Here is a 24,145-nt window from a genome sequence, read left to right as displayed (position 1 = left end):
CTGGTAGGTGGTGCTGAACTTGGGGGGAAAAAGCCTGCAGTTCTGCTACCAACAAGGGAGCAGAAAGTGTGGTTGCTGTCAGGCCGACGTGGTAGGTGGTACTGAACTTCTTGGGGGAAAAGGCCTGCTGTCTGTTACCAACAAGGGAGCAGGAAGTGTGGTTGCTGTCAGGCGGGCAGCCAGGAGGATATTTATAGTCACAGCCAGTGGCTGTGGGCCCATCATGGTTCTGGATATGCCTCCCGCCTTAGAGTTCCTGGTGTTCTTGAACTGAACCCTGCCCTTGTTGGCCAGACAGTGGTTAATGATAAAACAGATGGCTGCACGATGTGGCGCTCATGATGGCCTGGGTAGCTCTCAGCCTGCAGGTGCTGCTGTGGCTGACCCGAACCCTGAGTGGCAGAGCAGGGGTCTCCCTCCCCATTCTGGTCAGGGCTTTGATGGTTTCCCAGCCTTTTCTCTGAGTTGGCTTCATTGATGCAACCACTCACTAACTGGGGTCCCCTTTCTCTGTGCTTCATGGACCACATCTTGTGGAGATTTATGACACCAAAAGAAAATGCGGACCATGATTTTAGCTTCTTCATCTCCTTGAATTCAGGTCAGATATTTAGACTTGCCTTGCAGAGGAGGCCACAATCTGGTGACGCTTTGCATGTGTTCACTCGCTTTGGGGTGTAAGTACTAGAAGGGAAAAGTCAAAGTTGTCATAGGAGGTATCCCAAATGCATGAGCTTTTTACAGCATGACCTTTTGTCTTCACCAATGGGTGTTCTTGGGGCCCTCTCTGGTGGCTCAGACAGTAAAGAATTTGCCTGCAATGCAGGACACTTGGGTTTCATCTCTGGGTCAGGAGGATCCCCTAGAGAAAGGAATGGTTACCCACTCCAGTATTCTTGCCTGGAGAATTCCAGGGCTTCCCTGGTGGCTCAGCAGTAAAAGAATTCTCCTGCCAGTGCAGAGACACAGGAGACACAGGTTCGGTCCCTGGGTCGGAAAGATCCCCTGGAGGAGGAAATGGCAACCCACTCCAGTATTCTTGCCTGGGAAATCCCATGGACAGAGGAGCCTGGTGGGTCCACGGGGTCATAAAGAGCTGGACACGACTGAGCAACAACAGCAGCCTGGGTGTTCTTAGGATGGAATGATGATGGTTCATTTGTTAGTTTGCACTTGCAAGTGGCAGAAAACACAACGTGGGTTAGCATTAGTAAAATGAGAATCTAATATTGGTCATACTGAGGAGTCTAGAGTAGGGCAAGTTTTAGATCTGGGTTGACCCAGGACTCTAGCAGTGACCCCTGGACCCTGTTGTCTCCCCTCTAATTCTTCTTCCTTTGTCAGCTCCATTCTCAGGCAGATGCTCCCTTCCTGATAGCAAAATGACTATGGTATATTCTCTGCGGTTCAAGTATAATGGAAAAATCAAACTTTGTTTTCTAGCAGTTCCTGTAAAATCCCAAGGGTCACTCTGATTGGACCAGTGTGAGCCACATTCCACACTTCTGGAATGCAGTGTGCTGATTGGTCTACCTCCCAAAATAGGAGGAGCTATAGCCCCAGCCCAGAGTCAGAGGTTGTGGCTGGAAGGCGCAAGGTGGTGTGGACAGAAACTGGGGAGGCAGACGGTTCCTACAAAATGATTCCATAAATCACCTGTTGGAGACTCTGTCATCATGGAAGAGTATTGTTTTTCCATCTCGTGGATTATTGCTTAGTGGTTACCACCTTCTAAGTTCTGGGTGTGTTTTCTGGGTAAGTCTGACATCCCTTTGAAGCACAGGGCCACTGATTTGCTGATGCCCCAGAAATACTCACTGCAGGTTATCAAATGACAGTAAGTCGTAATGGATCCCACACTAGGTAGCTCTGTGGTGTGACATTAGCACAGTTAGCTTTCACTGTGTGCCATTACATCAAAGACTGTAGCCGGACAGCCAGTCTTGACATATGTTTTGTTTGTCCCTGAAAGCACATGTCCTGTTTCTCTCTGGCTGCTCAGATTCATTTTGGGTGACGGTCTTGTCAGCTCCGGGCTGGGCAGAAGGGAGGAGGAGAGGCTGCATTTTGGCAGTGCTTCAAGCCTGGAGCAGCATCCTGCAGCCAGCACCATAAGCTGGATAATTTGTCCACAGAGGCCTATGCATTATAGAAATGAAAATTCCTTCTCTGACAGCATTCACTGCTTAGCACGCAGCAATTTGGCTGTCAGAAACAGCTGGCCCTGCAGGGTGGGACAATAGAAAGGCGAGACCAGAGAGAGGCCGGTGCTTACTCGAGTCTCCCACCGTGTGAGGATCAGGTTACTGAGACTGTCATTAACAGCAGACTGCAAGGGTCTCGAAGGCAGAGCTTCCCGCGAGCGGGAGCCTGTGGCTCAGACAGACAGTGATTTCCTCTTCTTTCTGCTGAATGGGACAAAAAGATAAATTAAAAATAAACTATTAACCTTTGCTGATGCTTGTATTTTGGCTTTCCTGAAATGTTCAGTTCCGATTGTGTCTTTCGCTTGGTGATTAGCACTTCTGGGGAAGTTAATCCCTACTAAGCTAAGTATAGTTGTTCTTGGTATGTTCTAGAAAACTTAAGAGTAGGGGTATAGGTGTGTGATGGGTTGCTGTATATCTGCATATTTAGGTCTGTAGCTTTTAGTTCTGCTCATGTAGAATGGATGCTGCAAGGACTGACGTTGGGGAGCCCACGGGGCATGTTCGAGGACATTGGGGATCCCAGATGCACGTGGGGAGACAGGGAAGGGACGGAGGAGCTGTGGGGCTTGAACCCGCTCTGCTGAGTGAATCCGCAATGTAGCTCGCTCTGTGCATTTTCCTGTATTGATTCCATGACTCACGGAGCATGATCTAAGCAAAAAGCACACTTAAAGGACAGAGGAGACAGCTGTCTGTTACAGGAGGACATGTTTTCTGGGTTTAATGGTGCCAGTTTTTCCCAATTAGTTTGTACACTAGAGATGTCCTGACTACTAATGTCTTGTAAAGGGTTTTTATTTTTTATTCCATTAAAAAAAAAATCATTCTTTAAAAACTTATCTTCTAAATATTATTCTTTAGAAGTTTTCAAGTGAACTTCTCTAGGAAAGCAGCAATTTTCTTCTCCTTTTTTTTTTAAGGCTACATGTTGGGAATTCCCTGACAGTCCAGTGGTTAGGACTTGGCACTTTCACTGCCATGACCTGGGTTCAATTCCTGGCTGGGGAACTAAGATCCCACAGCTGCATGGCCAAAAGAAAAAAAAATAATTAAAAAAGGCTATATGTCAAAATGGGATTTTTTTCCCATACAGTCAAGGTCTGCTGCTGTTGCTAAGTTGCTTCAGTCGTGTCCTACTCTGTGTGACCCCATAGACGCCAGCCCACCAGGCTCTGCTGTTCCTGGGATTCTCCAGGCAAGGACGCTGGAGTGGGTTGCCATTTCCTTCTCCAACAGTCAAGGTCTAGAGGAGGTTTAAAGCAGTGTGGTGGAAAGTACCTAGCATTTTGAAGTGAGCGGTGTTTCACTAATACTAGGTGGCTCCAGATAAGTTTGGCTGTTAGAATTAGGTTATTGTTCAGTGTGTCTGGAACTGTATTTCCCCCTGCCCCCATTTCCTTCTAAATCTGTTTCCCTTTTATATGATAGAGGCTGAAGTTCCCAGATGTTGTTTGGATTAAAGAGTGTGTGTGGGGAAGGGAAAAAAAAAAAAAGCTTTCTTAATGATAATAACAGAGTCAGACTGGCTGGTTCCGTCCTGACAGGAAAATGGAGAGATAAAAACTCCATTAATGGTGTGTGCACTGCCTCAGTAGCCAATAAAACCATGCTGCCCTCACTGGAAGCCGGTCCCAGACTGGCAGCGCTCTGTGCCAACTGCCGGAGACAGCAGCTGCAGAGAGGGGCAGAGTCAAGAGTCCGTGTTACAGGGCTGGCTCGGAGGCGGTTCTTTTGTTCCGTTCCGCCTCCCCCTCCTCCGCCTCCTTTCTCCCCTTTCGCCCACTTTCCTTGAGGAACCCTTCTTAATGCTCACTGTTCCAGAAATTGAACCACATCTGATTAAAACCTAATGGTTACTCACAGAATGAAATTGGCTGGTAGTTTCCAGGCCTATTTGTCTGCGCTAATTTGGGTTTGTGACAATAGGAACTTGTTAATTTCTATAAAATGTATCTAAGTGTTAGGATTCTTAAAGTTTGAGAGTTCTACTGAAGAACCAGGAGAAGTCACTGGTCACAGATGTCTTGCTCTAGTTCCTCTGCCACCCTCCAAGTATCTTTGAATTTCCATGCTCAAACTTAGCAAAAAAAAAAAAATCTCATTCTGAAGAATGACAAAGGCTTGGTTCAGCTCTGTTCATTCTCTGTGTGCTTTCTGAGCCCATTCTCCGAGTCAAGCCCTCTGCTCGGATCCTGGGCCAGCCAGGCTGTGAGCCGAGACCTGACTTTGGGCACTTACTGTCCCACAGCCATGTAAGTCCTGGGGTCTCCAGAGGAGGGAAGGAAACAAGTGCTATTTGAGTGGTGTAGAAAGCAGCTCCGAAGAGGTTCCAGTACCCTAGTCCTGTCTCCATTTCCTTTGAGTTTGAAATGTAAGTTGCTTTGACTTTTTAAAAATTTATTTTGCAGCATTTGGATTTTTTTTTTTAGCTGTGGCCTGTGAACTCTTAGTTACAGTGTGTGAGATCTAGTTCCCCAACCAGGGATTGAATCCAGGCCCTCTGCACTGGGAACACGGAGTCTTAGCCACCGGGCCACCAGGGAAGTCCTTGATTTGACTTTTTAATGTGTGATATGTGATGGAGAGGGAACAGATAATTTGGATATCGACTTTTGTGTCAAGTCTTATGCCACAGACTTCATATATATTAGGAAGTTGGTATCTGTAGCCTCATTTTACAGGTGAAAGAAATGTAAAGCTTGAGGAATTAGCTTCCTTAAGGCTGCTGCTGTTCTTGGGTGCAATTTGAATGAAACAAATTGTAAAGAACCAGTGATTCATTGTCATTGCAGTGGGCATCCAGAAGAGGACCTGGGACATTCTTTCTCTAGACCTGTCAGAATGAGGGAGAGTCAGGGTGTACACTGCTTTTAAATCCAGGAGAGCTCCGTGGAAAAGGAGAGACACACACAGTCGGTTATTTTTTAGCACCTTCCTGAGTGCATGCCATGTTTCAGGCACCATGCCAGGGCCTGGGGCTCAGAGCTGAAGAAAACAAAGTCCTGCTGGCAGAGAGAAGCTGGCTGTCATTTCCTGGTGGGCAAAGCCAGGGCAGGACATATGTGTCCAAGCACCCTGGGGAGACAGGAATCTTGACAAAAATACCTGATGGTGGCTTGGCTGGGAGTGAGACTTGCCGCATTGCCCCCGATGGAAGGCTTTCGGCACAGAATGAAGATGCTGGGTAAAATGTATAAGGGAGAGCAGTAAGTGGGGATTTTAGGTGCCGCCTGTGTTCCCCTTTCAGAAACTCCATGTGGATTGTGAGCGATCTCAAGGTTCCTGGTGGCAGATTCTCCCTCCCAGGCCACATGAAGGGGCAGTGGCTGTAGTATCTCAAGTTGCTTTTTTCTCTTGTGACTAAACATAGCGGAGTAAGACCCACAGCAGACTATGCTCTTCAGGTGAAGCCTTCATATTAGGCATTTAAAAAAAAAGTATGTGGTCTTTCTTAATATAGTTTTTATTTGACTGGCAACTAGAGAGACCATTCTGAGGAAATGTGATTCCTCATTGATATTGAATGGCCTTTATTTAACACGTCACACTTGCACTACTCTTCAGCTTATCTTTTTTTGAATGTCAGGGCATCACTGTGTTAATTTTACACATTTGAAGGACTTGATTGAGTTCCAGATGGGACACTTTGCTTTTCATTTTTAGATTTTACTGAATAAATGACTCTGTAGTGTTCTTGATAGATGTTCACATATGTATCCCTACTGATAAAGAACAGTGTGTGTATTCAATTCAAGATATCAGTTGGCTGTTGGTGACTTGCTCTCCGTGGGTAGCTAGCCCTGGAGGGTGTAGAGTCTATGTGCTTACGTGTTAAGTCACTTTAGTCGTTTCCAACTCTGTGCGATCCCATGGATTGTAGCCTGCCAGGCTCCTCTGTCCATGGGATTCTCCAGGCAAGAATACTGGAGTGGGTTGCCATGCCCTCCTCCAGGGGGTCTTCCTGACCCAGGGATCGAACCCGAGTCTCTTATGTCTCCTGCCTTGGCAGGCGGGTTCTTCACCACTAGCGCCACCTGGGAAGCCCTGGAATCTATGTACTTGTCATCAATGTGAAAGTTTCCCTTTAGTCTGTGGATACACTCTGCTGGTTGAGGGATTCTTGGACTGGCCTTTGGTTTTCAGTCCTACCTTTGGGGGGAGATAGGTTGCAGTTCCTTGTGAGTTTTGCAAGTCATTTCTTATTAATTAGTTAGGTCAAGAAGTTCTGATGCCCATTAGAGCTTATTCAGCACCACCTTGTCTTATGCACTCTATTACTTCTTCCATAGTGAGAGGAGAAAGGAATTCAAAGACAAAAAGTAACTATTTTTTAGTCCATTAAAAGGTAAGAACTATTAAGAAAGGAAGTGAGTATCATAAAAGTCAAGATTCTGGTTCTAAGAATAACAACAACATCAATAATAGTAATGGCTTATCCTTTCATGGTGCTCATATATCAGCTTCTGCTCCAAGTGCCTTGCATGTATTCATTCATTTGGCCCTTATGATTACTACTCTGTGAAGCAGGTCCAATTCTTTTTATCTTAGTTTTGCAGATGAAGGAAATGAGGCACATTAAGTTATATGCCTAAGGCACTAAGAGTTGCAAATGGCAGGGCCTGAGTTCTAACTTGGGCAGGACACGTCAACTTCTGCTCTGGGTTTTAACCACAGTGTAGGAGAAGAGAGTTAATGTTGGGGGACCCCTGGGGGTGGGTTAAGGCCTCGAGTGCTGGTCATTTCCTAAAATGATAATAATTAGAGCCTTCACTAAAGGTTGTAGTGCATGTTTTTTATATGTAACCCATATATTCATGTTATATGTATTACATGTGGAGATATATACATATACATGAATTCATAGTTATTTGAGAAATGGCAGTAAATCCATATGAGGTACTTAGTTTCCTTACCATTGTTGATATTTGATGTACAGTAAACATCAGAGTCGGAGAAGGCAGTGGCACCCCACTCCAGTACTCTTGCCCGGAAAATGCCATGGATGGAGGAGCCTGGTGGCCTCAGTCCATGGGGTCGCTAAGAGTCGGACACGACTGAGCGACTTCACTTTGACTTTTCACTTTCATGCATTGGAGAAGGACATGGCAACCCACTCCAGTGTTCTTGCCTGGAGAATCCCAGGGACGGGGGAGCCTGGCGGGCTGCCGTCTCTGGGGTCGCACAGAGTCGGACACGACTGAAGCGACTTAGCAGCAGCAGCAGCAGCAGCAAACATCAGAGTTGGGAACCACTTATCTCTCTTTAGAGAGAATATATTCACGTATGGAAGTTTTTATGGAAGCTTTTCCCAACCTGACAGGCCCCTATTTCCATGTAATGTTTATATTTATTTGCCTTTCCCCTCCTAAATTACCTCACATATTGGATCTTGTCTTTGCCAAAGGCATTAGGAGTTGACTGCAACTCTGAAGTAGAAGTTAAAGCGTTTTATGTGACTGTGTGTGTGTGTAGGAAAGTCATACAAAGTTATGTTTAAAATAAAATAGCTTCTCGACATGTATCTAAGCCACTCTTCATAAATCCAACATGAAAACTATGGAAGGACACCTTCTGGTTAAGTCAGTCTAAATTTGGCTACAAGTCTAAGAAACTCAGTTGAGTGTGTTGTCTTAAAATAAACCTGATTGCACAGCAATGCTGCTAGAACCAACAAAAATGCACCTGAGGCAACTAAAATAAATAAATAAAAGGTTATTATCGCAGAGGTCCCTCCCCCAATACTTAACTGCTTTCAAAATTAGAACTAATAGAAGCTAGCCTTTTCCTTCCTGTCGATTTTAGAAACTGAGCCATTCTCACACTTATAGAGCATTATCATTTCCCTCTGGGGCTTAAAAAGTATAAAAGCAAAATCAGGAGACAGATACTTATAAAATGGACGAGAGTTTAGTGACCTGAAACGCAGGGGCATTTTCTCAGAATTGTTGACAGTGTGGATGGTGAATAGCAACAATCGCTAATTTATTTTTTCCTACTAATCTCCTATCACTTTAAAGTGCTGCTGGAGAAGACTATAGCTTATTAACCTGTTGGTCTCCTAAGCAGCTTGAAGTGAGAGAATTCAGTTGGCTGTGGTGTAGCCGTTACCTGGGGGGAGGACCGGACAACTTATTCATCTTTTAAACTCTGCTGGAATTGTTTTTCGAGGGTAGAAACATGTGTGGCATAAAGTTAACATGTCTTTAAAATATATATATATGTGTATGTGTGTATATACACATGTGCATATATACACACTTTATGTAAAATGTTTTTCTTTCTTTTAATTGTTGCTTGGCAAATGGTGCACATTTTCCATGAGGACTGATGTTATTAAAACCACTATAAAGACTTTCACTGTAGAAATTCTGGCCCAGTTGGGCTTTTGGCTTATTGATGGTAAATATAGATTAGGTGTATTAATTGTCAGGTAAGTTGTTTCTTAAGGGTTGCAATATCACAAATGATGCAAAAGCCAAAGTTTCAACTTGTGCTGATGTAAATTAATCACAGGTGTGGAATCTTGAGGCTTGTGATGCAAAGGCTGCTAATATAAGAACCTTCAGGCATGTTTTATTATATAGAATTAATCTATATAACATGAATCCTGGTGCCAAGCTATGTGTTCTAATTAATAGCAAACCAAATCAAGAGGCTATAATTCTATTAGTGGACTGAATGCTTAATGACACTTGAGGGGATATAGAAGTATGGAAAATGTCTCTGCTTTGTGGTTACTCATCAAATTACTTGAAGAATCCAGGGATTGAAGTATACATAGAGAAGTTGGTAATAGCACTTGCTCTGGGATTAGCCTGATCCCCATCATCCCAGTTCACCTCACCACCACCCCAAAACATCATTGGAACCAAAAAGGGGTTCCAGAGGAGTTTGCCCTGATTCTAGGCAGTCTGGCTTTGGTCCTGACTGCATTTGCCACATCCTTCCTGCGTTTGCGTCTATTCTTTTATTTCTCCTTATTCCTAATATGTCATTCTTAGAGCCCATCCCATTTTAATTTTCTGCCAGTTACTATCAGTCTGGGGCTTTCCTGGTGGCTCAGACAGTAAAGAATAGGCCTGCAACGCAGGAGGTCTGGGTTCAATTCCTGGGTTGGGACTATCCCCTGGAGGAGGGCATGGCAACCCACTGCAGTATTCTGGCCTGGCGAATCCCCATGGACAGAGGAGCCTGGCAGGCTATAGTCCTGGGGTCTCAAAGAGTCGGATTAAGCACACATATGCACTCTCAGTCTGAGCTTGGTGATGATTTGCAGATACCCAGTCTCTCATCTGAGAGGTAATGTCTGTCTGTTTTATAGCTGGGGACTGGGGCTCAGGCAGTAATGTGCCCAAGATCCCTGAGCCTGGGAAGTGACAGACTTGGGTTCAGTTCCCAAACTGTGTGATCCTAGTGTTTTGGCTCTTTGCACAAAGTGAATCAGGAGACAAAATATGCTCATACAGTTAGCAGGCACATTATAACATACACTCAAGGTCTAAGTTATATAGCAAAAAGCATAAGAGCTTTAAGCCTGATTTTTAAATTAACAGTTTTTATTGACTTGTTCTTACACTGAAACATTCACTCTTTTGTAGTATACAATTCAGTGGCTTTTAAATCCACAGAGTTGTTCAACTGTCAACACTCTCTAATATTAGAACATATTCATCATCCCCAAAAGAAACCATCAGCGTATAAGACTGATTTTGGAGCTGAGATCATTGATGTAGAAGTTTAGGTTCGGGCTCCATATTATCTTCTGAACTAAGTGAAGGTAGAAGCCAAATTGCTGGACCACTCCTTTAGTTGACACCAGTTTTCATTGACAGAATCCTCCAGAACAGTAAATTCTGAATCTTTCATTTGTTAAACTTACGTTCAATTTTGATAGACTAAGAAATCTCACATTCTTCTGCCCACATACAAGGAGAAAGCAATAGCATTTTAAAAATTTTTTCTTTTTTCATTCAGTTGTTTAATTGAAGTATAGCTGATTTGCAGTGTTGTGCCAATCTCCACTGTACAGCAGAGTGACTCCGTTATACACATATATCTGTTCTTTTTTATATTCTTTTCCATTATGGTTTTTCAGAGGATATTGAATATAGCTCCCTGTGCTGTACACTAGGATCTTGTTTATCCATTCTAAATGTAATAGTTTGCATCTACCAACCCCAGACTCCCAATTCACCCCTCCCCTTTGGCAACCACAAGTCTATTCTGTGTCTGTAAGTCTGTTTCTATTTTATATATAGGTTTATTTGTGCCATACTTTAGATTCCACATATAAGTGATATCACATGGTATTTGTCTTTCTGACTTACATCACTTGGTATGATAATCTCTAGTTGCATCCTTGTTGGTGTAAATGGCATTATTTCCTTCTTTTTTATGTACAGATTTTCTGAGCATTTATCTATGGTTTTGAGTTTTCGAAATATGTCTTCTATTTCCCTTATCTTGATGGAGAATCATCTGCATCTCAAAACTTCTAGGTTGCCTTCATTGCAGGGTTTTTTGAGTATATTAAATGAATCAATATAGTCATGATTCGAAATGACTCATGCATTAAGCAGCTTTGTGTATAAATGTAAAGTGATACCAGGCAGTCAGTGCTAATAACCAGCAAGCTTATTCCTTGGATCTTCCTTCTCTTTTCCTTAACATTCAACTTTGGCTATGGGCTCCTTTCTTTTACAATCTTTGTGTTTATTAAGTTCATTTAAATTGTATAGTAGTTTAGGTATGTATTCTTTTCTTCCCACTATGTGGTGTAAAAAGGTTGAGGTTGAAAAAATGGGTCTGATGGGGAGAACCATTAAGAAGGTAGCATTGTCATGGTGAGAACTCATCGTTTTTCCCCCTCTGGCCCCCAGCACCTTGACTGAAGACGTCTGGGAAGAGACCAGTCAGTGAGAGCCTGGTGGTGTGTGGTTGCTAAGTCGTGTCTGACTCCTTGCGACCCCATGAACTGCAACACACCAGGCTTCCCTGTCCTTCACTAACTCCCAGAGTTTGCTCAAATTCATGTCCATTGAGTTGGTGATGCCATCCAACCATCTCATCCTCTGTCACCCCCTTTTCCTCCTGCCCTCAATCTTTCACAGTATCGGGGTCTTTTCCAGTGAGTCAACTCTTTTCATCAGGTGGCTAGAGTATTGGAGCTTCAGGTTTAGTCCTTCCAGTGAATATTCAGAGTTGATTTCCTTTAGGATTAACTGGTTTGATCTTGCAATCCAAGTGAGAGCCTCACCTAGGGAATTGTGTGGAGGCCTGGCTTCACGTACCACCTCGGGAATAATTTTCTCTGAAAGAAAATTAACATTATTCTTATAAGATGAATCATTTCCCTTCTTACATTCTATTGACATTTTAATTTCCAGTAATATTACAGTGTTAGCATATTTGAATGTTATTCTCAAGCTATTGATACTTTTCTGTGTATGTGTGATTTAGAAAAAGATTATGGTCTGAACGGTTGGAGTAGGGAATACTTCCTTGTTTTCATATGTAAGTCAGTAGGAAACTGGTTTAGTGTGTAAGTTTAATTTACATATTGTCTTTTTGCATTAAAAAAACGCTTTAGTTCTCCCTTAGTCTCTCTAACTTAGGTTCTGGGGGAGTTTTATTGCTTTGACTGAAAAGTCACGACAACACAAAACAAGTATTCTGGTAAGCCTACCTCCTTTTTTCCATTAGCGTAGTTATTTCTCAATTTTTACTGTTCATATTTCCCTTGGATAGTTCCTATTCTTCTTTGAATCCATTATTAGGGTTCACCCATTCATCTATCAACATTTATTAAGGACCCCTTGTTTATAAGACTATCCCTGATGTTTCAGAAATGAAAAAATGCTACTTATCTTCAAGGAATTCACAGACTCACTATGCAGAGAAATTAAAAAAAAAATTGAAGTATGTTTTTTAGGTGCCGTGATAATTAAATTTGGAAACAACAGATGAGAGAGCATATATTCTTAGACAGGGTGTGGGCATGGGGGCATCAGGGAAGACTTCCTTCAGGAGGTGATACTTGAGCTGATCCTGAAGCATAGGAATTGACAGATGGAAAAAAAAACAAAAACACCTTTCAGGTAGACAAATGCAAAGGCAGAAGGCGAACACCATCAAGATATCCTCAGGGAGCTGTAAGGTCCTATCTAAGTACCTGTGGGGTGATGACTGGAAGACGTTGGAGGGGTCTTGGGCCAGGAATCTGCACATGCTCAGGGAGCCATTGTCGGCGCTGTTGGTGAGTACATCGAGGAGGTCCCAGTGGAAGAGCTGGAGTGCTGCTGGTGGGAGATAGTCAGGGCTGGGGCGAAGGCAGCAGTGGGTCAGTAAGCAGAACTCCTCAGTTTGGTCATCAGTGTTCATTGGTGGTTCCATTGCATGAGACTGAACAAAGATGAGCAGATTTAGAGTGGTGGGTGAGATGGACATGCTGACTTTAGTTTTGTTAATCCAGATTCCTTGACCTGGAAACTGGATGCATTCTCATGCTCCTTGAGGGACTGGTCTTGAGAGACCCTCCTGCCCCACTGTTTTTCTACTCCCTTTTGTGAGTTTTGTTACCCACTTATCCTTCAGTTGGGAAACAAATTATTGGTGAAAGTGAAAGCGCAAGTCGTTCAGTCGTGTCTGACTCTTTGCCACCCCCTGGAATTATCCAGGCCAGAATACAGGAGTGGGTAGCCTTTCCCTTCTCCAAAGGATCTTCCCAACCTAGGGATCAAACCCAGGTCTCCCACATTGCAGGCAGATTCTTTATCAGCTGAGCCACCAGGAAGCCCAAGAATACTGGAGTGGGTAGCCTGTCCCTTCTCCAGTGGATCTGCCCAACCCAGGGATAGAACCGGGATCTCCTGCATTGCAGTGGATTCTTTACCAACTGAGCTATCAGGTAAACCCCAAAAGAAATTAAAAGCAAACCTCTGTGAGCTTAGAACTAAATTGCTAAATTAAATGAAAATTGTTATTATTTTTTAATGAGTGGATTGGTTTGACATTTCAGTACAGGAGTAGATTAGAAAACCAACTTTAATTAAAAAGGTAGTCTTTTCTGTTAATTCTTGAGGAATCCTGTTACTAATTGTAAATGAAATACCTAAACAGAGAATCTTTGAGGTGGGAGGGAACTTTACAATTTACACCACCAATCTCAACTTCTGGGTAGGAAAAATGGAAGCCAGAGAGAGCACAGGTGACTTCCCAGTGGCATGCAGCTCTGGTCCAGGGGCGCACCTAGCTCATTCATGCAGTGTTTCTTCCCATTTGCCCCCTGACCCCCTGCAAATAATCCTGTTGAGATAATAGAGCAGGGCTTGAAGAAGTCTAATGTTCAAGGCTGCTCCATCAGTGGTAGACCACAAGTCCACTGGATTCTTGATTTTAAACTTATTTCAAATTAATCTCATTGTTCATCCATCAGCAAGTGTTTGTTGACTATCTGGTATGGAAGGGATGGTATGGTACCCAGTTATTATAAAGCTGAACAATAAATAAGCTATTTTTCTCTTTAAAAAGCTTGCCTGTTATTCAAATAACCTATAACAGGTCTGGCAACTACTTCTTATAAAATGCATAGCTTATCAGACATAATTATGGACATATTGTACACATACAGAGCACCCAACAACAAGAAAACACAGCCATACAAAATCTTGTTCACTTTTAATTTTTTTAAACTTTACTTGGGCTTTTGTTCGTCTGTTACCTTGTCTCCCCAGGGGCAAGCAGTTTCCCGCCTAGCCTTGGAAATGCCTATGTGCCTATAGGCAAATAAAAATTAAACCAAACAATTAGAAAAAGAATGCTGATTGCCTTTGTTCAGTTTATCCTTGTTGAACTTTAATTAGGAAGAATGATCTGGTGGAAATTTTGTTTAGGTTGGTAACATAAATAGTTGCAAGAGGGCATTGGAAGAATGGTTTTTATTTAAAACCTTTCGTTTATTTGGCTGCACTGGGTCTTAGTGTGATGCATAGGACCTTCAGTCTTCCTTGGCAGCATGCAGGATCCTTAGTTGCTGCATGCGAGCTCTTCATTGTGTCTTGCGGGATCTAGTTTCCTGATCAGGGATCAAACCCGGCCCCTCATCATAGGGAACATATGCTACTGGTCCACCAGGAAAGTCCTGGAAGAATGATTTTTAAAAGCATTAGTTGTAGAAGGAAATGGCAACCCACTCCAGTATTCTTGCCTGGAGAATCCCATGGACAGAGGAGCCTGGCAGGCTACAGTCCATGGGGTTACAAGAGTCAGACGCAACTTGAGACTAAACCGCCAGAGAAAGACTACCCTCAATTTGGCAGCAGGTGACAACTGTCCTTAAGATTTCTTTTTTTTTTTTCCCTAATAGAAAAAATACTTGGAAAATGAAAGTAATAAATTTTCTATTCAAATGTATAAAAAAATCAATAAATAAAAGCATTAGTTCTCTTTTGTAATAGCCCCCTTCAGTGTTTCTGGAAACTTCTGTAGATACAGTTCTGAAGAACTTAACCATGGAGTAGCTTTCTTATGAATAAATGTACTAGGAAAACTTACTGCCATTCTAAAATGAAGACTACTTTTATGAAATAGTAATTTTCCTAGAATTCTTTATGTGTTTCTTGTGGTAACCTGTTCCCGCCAAATAAAGAGTTTGGTACATTTTGTGCTGCTTTGAATTTAAGTCTAGCTTCCTTGGTGGCTCAGATGGTAAAGAATCCGCCTGCAATGTGGGAGGCCTGGGTTCGATCCCTGGGTTGGGAAGATCCCCTGGAGACAGGCATGGTAGCCTACTCCAGTATTCTTGCCTGGAGAATCCCCATGGACAGAGGAGCCTGGTGGGCTACAGTCCATAGCGTCTCAAAGAGTCGGACACGACTGAGCAACTAAGCACAGCACAGAAACTTAGCATTTAGTGATTGAGACCTTTTCTTTATCAAGTTTATGAGCTTGAAATGGTTAATACTTCTTGTTTCTCTGTAATTTTAAGCTTCGTTCATGCCACAAATATTTACATAAGGCCAGTGGGATGCTGAACCAGGCATTGGAGATACAGTAGGACGTTGGATATACAGAGTGCCTGACTTTCTAGAAACTCACTGTTGAAGCTTTGCTAATGCCTGTCTAGTAACATATGTAGACCCAGGAATCCCAGACTGAAGCTTTGGAGAAACAAACATCCCATTAGAAAACTAGAAAATCTGGTTCCGGCCCATGTGGGTGGTAATCCTGCAAACTCTTGTAAAAAGTGCTTTGAGATCATCCACTGATGAAAGCCTGCATGGTGTTACATGTGAGGGTAATCATCAAGGATTACCACATCCCTGCCAGACAGCAGATAAAATACCCATGCCTCCTGGAAATGGGGAGCAGGGAAGATCTGCAAGGATGGGATTTACATACGTGAAAGTGGGACCCAACAGAGAGGTGATCTGACTACTGGTGACATTGGTTCTGTTTAGAGAGTAGTGCATTGAGGCAATGGAAGAAATGACAAGTTCCGTCTTTCTTACCTTTGCCTGTTGTTAATTCCTCTCTACTCAAGATGCTCTGATTCTTTCCTCAGAACCTCTGAGAGACTTAAATATAGCTAGGATAGAGCTACCTTGGATTGGGCTCTTTGGATTTCTCAAAACTCAGATCTCATCCAGGAATTGACATAACCATGAAGTAACTGCAGACCTATTAATTGGGTGAAGACTAGCAAGATTTGAAGAAACTAATACCTATGGTATGAAAAGGAGATAGAAAACTAAGGGGGTAAATGTAGTGGATCTGTTGAATTTCTTTATCTAGCTGCCAGCTGCTCTGCAAACCTGCAGAAAGGCTCGTTAGGTAGCTGGTAACATCAGCTGACCAGAAATGCTGCATTTTCTTCCCAAAATGGTTAACAAGTCACCTTTTGGTCTTGCGTGGGGAAAGAAATAAGGAAAGAAGAGGAGGGAGCAGGAAGAGAGAGTGGTCGAGTGAGTTACACGGGCTGCATGTGAGTGAGGGGGTGTGTGTGTTTCTCTGTCTTTCTTTCTGTCTCTGTCGAATCTTCCTTTCCCTGAAGTCACACCTCCTATCTGCTGAGGAGTTGACGAAGGTGTTTTCTATTTTAGTCTGTAGCCTTCCCATCTGGTGTCTGGATTTCTTCTAGGCTGCCACTGGTGGGGGAATGAGTATGGGGTTTTAGTTATCCATGTTTTCTCCTTTCAGGTTTTTTTTTTTAATAGTATTTATTTTAAAATTACTAGTTTTATGAGTCATAGTGGTCAAATTTTTGGCAATTTCATATGATTCAACCTATTAATTCAACCCTTGTGATTCTCAACCTTCCTCAATATTTCCTCTTCTTACACTTGCTCCTTAAATATTAAATTTTTAATAATAGCTATCATCTGTTACCACCTACTGGATGTCCCGTACTTCACATGTGGCAGCTTTGCAAGGGAGTCCTGATGTCCCATTTTGTCCCTCTGCAAGGGAGAGACTGTGGCTCAGACAGTTGGCCCAAGACTTCCCGTGTAGTGATTGGCAGGGCAGGACTCAACCCAGAACTCGTTGGTTCTAGTCTGGAACCCTCTCGTTGCTACTGTGTTCCAGTGCGTTTGTTTCCTTGAGTTTTATCATTATCCTTGTGCTTATATTTCTGGCACAAATAAGTGAGCCTTTGATTGGACAGAAAAATGGAATTTTGATGGGCCATCCAACCACTTTGGATGATGGTATTTGAGGTGATAAGTTATTAGCAGGTTATCTTTAGAAATATAGTCTGGTACTTACCTGTACTCCCTCCTGTCATGGTTTACAGTAGACACCTCTCTTCTAAGCCACATTATAATTAAAATTCTGGAGGAGAAAGTGCTCTGATATTTGGACCTTAAATCCATCCCAGGGAAATCTCACTTTCTTCCTGTCCCCACTTTGGCTGGTCTTCTACCTAGGCTTTTGGTTCAGTTGCTAAGTCATGTCCGACGCTGCCAGAGACAGACGTTAATCTTTTTCAATCGTTTCCTTAAAACATCCTGGAGACTTGGTTCATTCTGATGCCTGCCTCCTCTCCCCAAGTCTTTTGCTAGTGAGTTGGGAGTCCTATTCTGAATCTACATATACACCTGAAGAGAATAGTGCTTTCAGGGTAGAATTCCTTCCCAAGATATCTTGAGAAATTTGTATTTTTCCAAATTACCAGAAAAAAATCAGTTAAAAAAAGGTAAATGGGAAATGTTTTGCAGTTCTCCTGTGACAATTAAAACAATCAACATAGAGACAGTAATTCATCAAAGAAATCCACTGACGTCAGGTTGAAAGCTAACCTGTGGAAGTGAAGGATAAGATTGACATTTCCCAGAGCCAGGTCATGATAGCAGTGCAGAGGAGAGACTTGGTCATGATTGCTTGTAGCTGTTGCTGTGTTAGAAATGTGTGCTTTTGGGCCTGTCTGCTGCTACTGGTGAATCACACTTACAAATAAAATACATACAAATTTATATGCATTGCGTGTGGTGTATGAATCCTGTGAGTGGTATTCCAGGAAATACGTTTCCAAAGCAAAATAGGCCTTAAGATGGCAGTTTCCACATGTGATTCTGTGTAGTGCTGTTGACCTTCTTCATGGATCCAAATGCAGGTTATTTCGGGGATCAACAAACCTTTCCTCTAAAGGGCCAGATAGTAAATATTTTAGGCTTTGCAAGCCATATGGACTCTGTCACAACGATCAGCTCCGCTGTTTCATGTGCAAGCAGCCGCAGACTCTACGTAAAATGAGCAAGTGGGGCTGTGTTCCAATAAAACTTTTGTTTACCAAAGCAGACTGTGGGCTGGATTTGGCTTGCTATTGGAATGCTCCCCAATAATGCTCACTGACATTTGCCAGCATTTGAACATTTGTTATAGGCTCTATAGTCCTTTGTAAATACTATTAAGTTGGTTTCTTATTTCTTTAACGTTTCTTTTAGGTATCTATAATAATGGGAAAAGGGTGTTTGGAAGGTCTTTTTTCTAATAGCTCATAATTTGGGGAATTCTGGGGAACTTTCTGAAAATTTCAGTTTCTCACTCCCAAATCCCAAAGCTTAATGGCTATAGAGAATTTGGAAGTCCCTGGAGAACGGGATTTGCTGTACCCTCATGCTCCTCTCTACTTCTTGGAGCCTTCAGTCAGCCTTTATCTTTCCTCAGCTTATGTGATTGTCCTGGTTCCGTGGGCTCTGTGGTGTCCCCAAGTGCATCAGTCGTGTAGGATGTGTGACCTGCTTTTTTTCCCACTGGAGATTGGGAATCTTGGGAACTGGTTGACATCTCTTGTTGCTTTTCTTCAGAATTACTTGTAAATAATGCCTTGCCCGCATATTCAAGTCTCTGCAGTAGATGATTCTTCAAGGATCCTTGACATAATAATCGGTTATAGCGATGTTATTTTAGAGCCAGACAAGAGGACACTTGTAGTATCCTGGATGATTTGTGTATTGTTTTGGATTGGTATACTTTATGCTTTTCTACCATGCTCCTTTAGAACTTCTATTATTTTAAGAAGTAGTAAACAGGGAAGGCAACGAAGACTATCTACTACAAGAACTCATTTCAATACTTAGGAATAGTCAGGATACAGGTTTAACTTACTGGTAATTAACACAGATTTTGGACTCAGCGAAACTTGATTTATTTTGCTACATGTTTCAAAAGTGTGATTTGGGGACAGATGTACTTCACCTTTCTAACATTGTTTTCTTATCTTTCAAATGGAAATATTAATACCTTCCTCTCCAATGTTGTGTTGTTAGGATTAAATCAGATAATGAAAGTGTGTAGTTAGCACAGCTCTAGAACTAAATGATAGCGGGCATTTTTACTAACTTTTTAAAGCTTTTTTTGAAGGCTCTGCTTGGTCTTCATTTCAGCATGCAGGCTTTTCTCTAGTTGCAGCAGGTGAGGGCTGTTCTGTAGTTGCAGCACTGGGGCATCTCTTATTGCAGAGCACGAGCTCTAGAGCATTTGGGCCCAGTAATTAAGATGCGAGGGCTCTCTAGTTGCAGTGTGTGGGCCTATTGCCCATAACATATGGGAACTTAGTTCCCTGACCAAAGATTGAACCTTAGCCCCCTGCATTATCACTGGACCACCAGAGAAGTGCCATCAGTTCTTAAAGATGGGAGATATTAACCTTGTTTCATGGCAAAGGAAAACTTCAACAAACAGGGGTTAAGTGATTTATGTAAGATCACATTTAGTCAGTTGGAAAATTGGGTTTGACTCTTTCCTAAGTCTGTGTTCTTGCTGTCATATGCTGCTTCATTTCAGTTAACAGTAATTCGGTAGTAAGATACACCATGGTTTATTTGGGTTGTGAGGCTGGGTGGATAGACGGGGAAAGTATGGGATGATGTCTTTTGTCTTTTTTTAAATTGAAAGACAATTGACATATTTATTTCAGGTGTACATTACAGTGATTCAATATTTGTGTATATTGCAAAATGATCACCACAATAAGTCTAATTAACATCTATCACTGTACAAAGGATGATGTCTTGAAAGGGCAAGGATCTGTAGTATTTGAAAGTCACAGCTTCTAGAAGCCAAGAATATAGTTATAATTAAAAAGTTGAGAAAACTTGCCCTGATTTTTTTCCCCTGTTGCTTAGCTGCTGTATTGACTGCCAAGAACATGTCTGATTTTAAGTACCTTTTATGCTTGCTTGTTACTCAGTCCCATCATATTACAACAACTTTTAAGAAACTATGCATGTTCTTGTAAATTGGATTAAAGAAAAATGTACTACTATGTTAAGCCTGCAGTTGGAGTTAGAACGTTTTTTTGGATTTCTCCTTTTCCCCTTCCTCACGCTCACCCTCCACTTCACAGGAATGTGCCTCTAACCTCTATGGGTCGGATTTTCACAAGGCATGATTAGTCGCCAATAATTAAACGTCCATAGCTAAACAAGTAAATTGGCCAAGGTTTTGGAAAAAACTCAGTTCAGTGAAAGTTTTGTGACAGGTTGTAGCACTTTGCTATATGCACATGGTGTCTGACTTAACGATGGTTCGACTTCACGATTTTGCAGTGTTAAGATGGTGCGAAAGTAATACGCATTCAGTGGAAAGTGTACTTTGAATTGTGAATTTTGATCTTTTCCTGGCCTAACAAACGATGTGAAACACGCAGTACTGTCTCATGAGGCTGGGCAGCGGTAGCTCCCAGTCAGCCACATGATCACCAGGGTAAACAGCCAACACACAGGCATGCTGTTTGTCACTTTCCGTACAGTGTTCAATAAAGTACATGAGATATTCAGCATTTCATTCTAAAATAGCTTGTGGTAAGTGAATTTGCCTGACTGTAAGTGTTCTGAGCAGGTTTGAGATAGGCTGGGCTCATCCACTATGTCTGGTAGGCGCATGCATTTTCAGCTTAGGACATTTCCACAATGGGTTTATTAGGATGTAATCACGTAAATCAAAAGAGATCTGTATAGGTATTTATTTTATAGCACTGATTTTAATTGGTGCACACGCCTCTGTTTTGTTTGTTTTTATTTTTTAAAACGCTCTTGGGGTTTTGAACAAGACCTGTCAAGATCTGTCTTGGTTGCTGTTGGCATGGAATGGATTGGTGCAGAGATGGGTCCTGAGGAGAACTTTGAAGAGTTAAGTATTTGGAATTTGCTTTCCACCTCTGCTCTCATTTTACTGACTTGTTCTTCTTTATAGTACACCACAGTTTTGACTTCAACCTATGGGTTATTTAAGGGCCTAATAATTTTAAAGCAAATATTAAACTATGCTTAATTTGAAGACTTGATTTTTATCTAGTAACTCTGAGCACTAACTATATGCTAGGTACCATGAGGAAAGGAAAGCGCAAATGAATAATATGTGATCCTTGCCTAGTTTTATTTATTTATTTATTGAGACAAATGCAGTTCAAGGCAGAAGATTAAGTGCCAAGTCATATAGAGTGAGTCTTGTAGAATATAAATACAGAGGAATTAGAATGGAAAGATCTGGAAAATGTGTCAATCATTAGGGAAGGCTGAAGCAAGGCAGGAGAGCCTGAACAGGGTCTTGAAGGAATTCCCTTCAGGAAAGGTGATAGGGCTGGGAAGTTGGCAGGGAAATTAGAAGTACATCTGTAATTTGAAAAAAAGCACTGTTTTAAAAAGAATCAGAAAAATATGCACCAGTATTTATTACATTTTCTTGCTTATCTAAAGCTTCTCCCCAAATGTACCTATAACTTGAAGACATGGCCGGCCCTAGGAAGGGCAGAGACAAACTGGCCCATTTGAACTGGCCACCATCTAAAATGCAGTTAGTCTTCAGCAGACATGAATGTAACTTCTTTGGTGTGAATCTGCCAAATTTCCTTGGCCCGGGATCTTGGAAAATACCAAGGTTTCAACAGTTTGTTCTGAAACTCAAGGTTTGTGGATACTGTTTAACTGGAGTTTGTTTTTAAAGATGTCCCCTCTAGAAATGGATTTTTACTCTTTAACGTCACTAAATGATTGCTGAAAATGTCAAGTTTCTGGTTGACCTTTCTACGGGGGGATATTTTTTTGTGTCTTATTTTTAGTATCTTATTTTTTTGTCCATATTATTTTTATATTTTCAATTCTCTTTTCAGTTGGATTGTGAATTTAAACTAAAGGGAGGCAAGTTTTTGAAGTTATTTGTAAAACATTTCCCTTCAATTCCAAGGTTGATGTGATTTTACTTTCAAATAATTATTGAGGAATGCTGTATTTTGGATTTGTTTTCTGCTTAAATTTATTTACCTGAAAGTGTTCTTGGCAAAGTGGTCCTTGAGATTTAAAAAAAAAAAAATGCTGTTTTCTGAAAGGGTTAAGTTTTTCACTGTCTTTTGAATGGGAAAGTTTACTTCTAATAAAAATTTCCTCTTCCTTTGGCAAATGTTGATGTTTTTGAAGTCTTCCTAAAGGAAAAGGGAGCTTGGGTGGCTTTTTGTTTTTTGTTTTTGATAGTTATCTGGAGCCCCTTTCCCTTCCTCTGTGTGTTTCTAACCCCACCTTTGTTTTATGAGTCTTTGAACTAGATCTCTCTACTGCCGAAAATGGAGGTTGAAATGGACCCAAATCAGGTTATTCTGGGTGGAAGCAAGAGAAACTGATTACTCTGGTACATGGGGCATCTTTCATAGCAGCCAAGGGTCTGAGATAGACTTTCATTCTGTACTTTTAGACAGCTTGAACCTTGTTTTTCCCAGGTACATAAAATAATTAATATATGCAAAACCATTGTTTTTGTTGGTTGGTTGGTTTTTGTAATGGCTAGAGTACGTGGTATATGGACTTTAAAGGAACTTGACTTTGAAGTTTACCAACTCAGATCCTACTGGCTTTTATGTCATTTAGAAAAATATTTAAGATTCATGTGGACTCATGATCTCAGCCTACCATGTGTCTGTTTTGGACCCTTTTCCGTCCTTGCTGCAATGGTAAATCAGCTGTGGTTGGTGGTCCCGTTTGAAAGGCTTGTCCAGTGTACACTTTCTTTAACCTGCACATTCACAACTGCAGACTTTTCTTCTGAATAGCTTAACTTTTCTTCCCCTCTGCAGCACTGGGCCGCTTGTGAGCATCACGCTGCCAACGCAAGAGCTACTGGAAAGTTCTCTTTATTCCTGGAGACTCCGGGAGTGCCTCTCCCACCGCTAGGAGTGAGTGAACGGAGCCTTGGGGAAGAGCCCACTGCTGGAAGGACCGTGGGAGGAGATGCCTGGGAGCCAGCTCTAAGGTAGCCAAGCTTTTACCAGGAGGTCTCAGTGGCCTTACTAGGGCCGGCTGTAGAGCTGTTCTGACAACTCCCCCCTTTTATGACACGGGAAATTGTGAGCCATAATGATCAGTTGTTAGTTTGTATGAACCCAACATAAGAAAGTTAGGACCAAACCCAGTGGCTCTTTATCCTTGCATTGCCTTGAAGCTAGGCTTTTTTTTCTTTTTTTGGTGGCGCTGTTTGGTTATCTTTCAACTTTGCCAAGTTGTTCAGATACTGCCATTTCCCTACATATAAAATGCTTCTGCCATTCTTTTCATCTTACAGGACCACTACTTTCCCCACCCCCACCCCTCCTTTCCTTCTAAGTAGACTATGTCTTTGAGCAGTTTTAGATTCATAGGGAAATTGAGTTCTCATAGACATTCCTGTCCCCACACACCCTTACCTCTGCCAGACTCTCCGTCTCCCCGAGAGTGGTCCATTCATTACAATAGGGGATCCTGCGTGGACACATTATAATTACCCAGAGGTTTCCATTACTATTTGCTCTTGTTGTTGTACATTCTATGGATTTGGACAAATGTATAATAATATAGATTCCCCTCTTATAGACATTTTTCCTTTTAAGTAGAATTTTCCTACAGAAAAGTTTTACTGCCCTAAAAATCCTCGGTGCTCTGCCTATTAAACCCTCCACCCACCCACTCCCTGGCCACCGCTGAATTTTTTAATTGTCTCCACACTTTTCTTTTTCCCAGAGCTATATTTTCATAGTTTGCTTTCTTGGAGTACTTTGAAATCCATGTAAAGAAGTCTCACTCTCAAGATGAAGTGCTGTTAAGGCTGTGTTAAGCTATGGTGGTAACTCAGAAAACATCTTACATAGGGTCTGTAAGATATTTTTGTGAGGAGAGGCCTGAAGTGCTCAGTGTTGGTGGGTGTGCCTCTGAATTAAAAGTTGTGTTTGCCTGGATATGGTTTGCATCTTGTACACAGGGACAGAAGCGTGAGGTTTCTGCAGCCTCCTTAGGTTCAGAATTTTGGGGCAAGATCTCTAGTAGCTGCCAAGTGTTTTCTTTTTTGAGGAACGTTCTAATTTATTATTTTCAGAAACTTTATTTTTTTATGTAAAAGTGTATTTTTATTTAATTTCAAAAAGTATAAAATGATATAAAGATAAAATTTCCTCCCTCTTTTTTTTCTTTTACCTA

General features: G+C 41.9%; 1 protein-coding gene across 2 annotated transcripts in view; it reads left to right on the top strand.

The window, feature by feature from the left end:
* ACVR1 (activin A receptor type 1) overlaps positions 1–24,145 on the top strand; it is a 141,239-nt gene that overhangs the window by 35,171 nt on the left and 81,923 nt on the right. For both annotated transcript variants that reach the window (XM_040229123.1, XM_040229124.1), the window contains exon 2: positions 22,774–22,949. The gene's annotated coding sequence lies outside the window, so the exon portion shown is untranslated. The remainder of the gene's footprint in view (positions 1–22,773; positions 22,950–24,145) is intronic.

Source organism: Oryx dammah, unplaced genomic scaffold (assembly GCF_014754425.2).
Source record: "Oryx dammah isolate SB20612 unplaced genomic scaffold, SCBI_Odam_1.1 HiC_scaffold_27, whole genome shotgun sequence".
In the NCBI taxonomy this organism is placed as follows: Eukaryota; Metazoa; Chordata; class Mammalia; order Artiodactyla; family Bovidae; genus Oryx; species Oryx dammah.
Note: the sequence above shows the minus strand (reverse complement) of the source record. Positions and strands in the feature narration are given on the sequence as shown.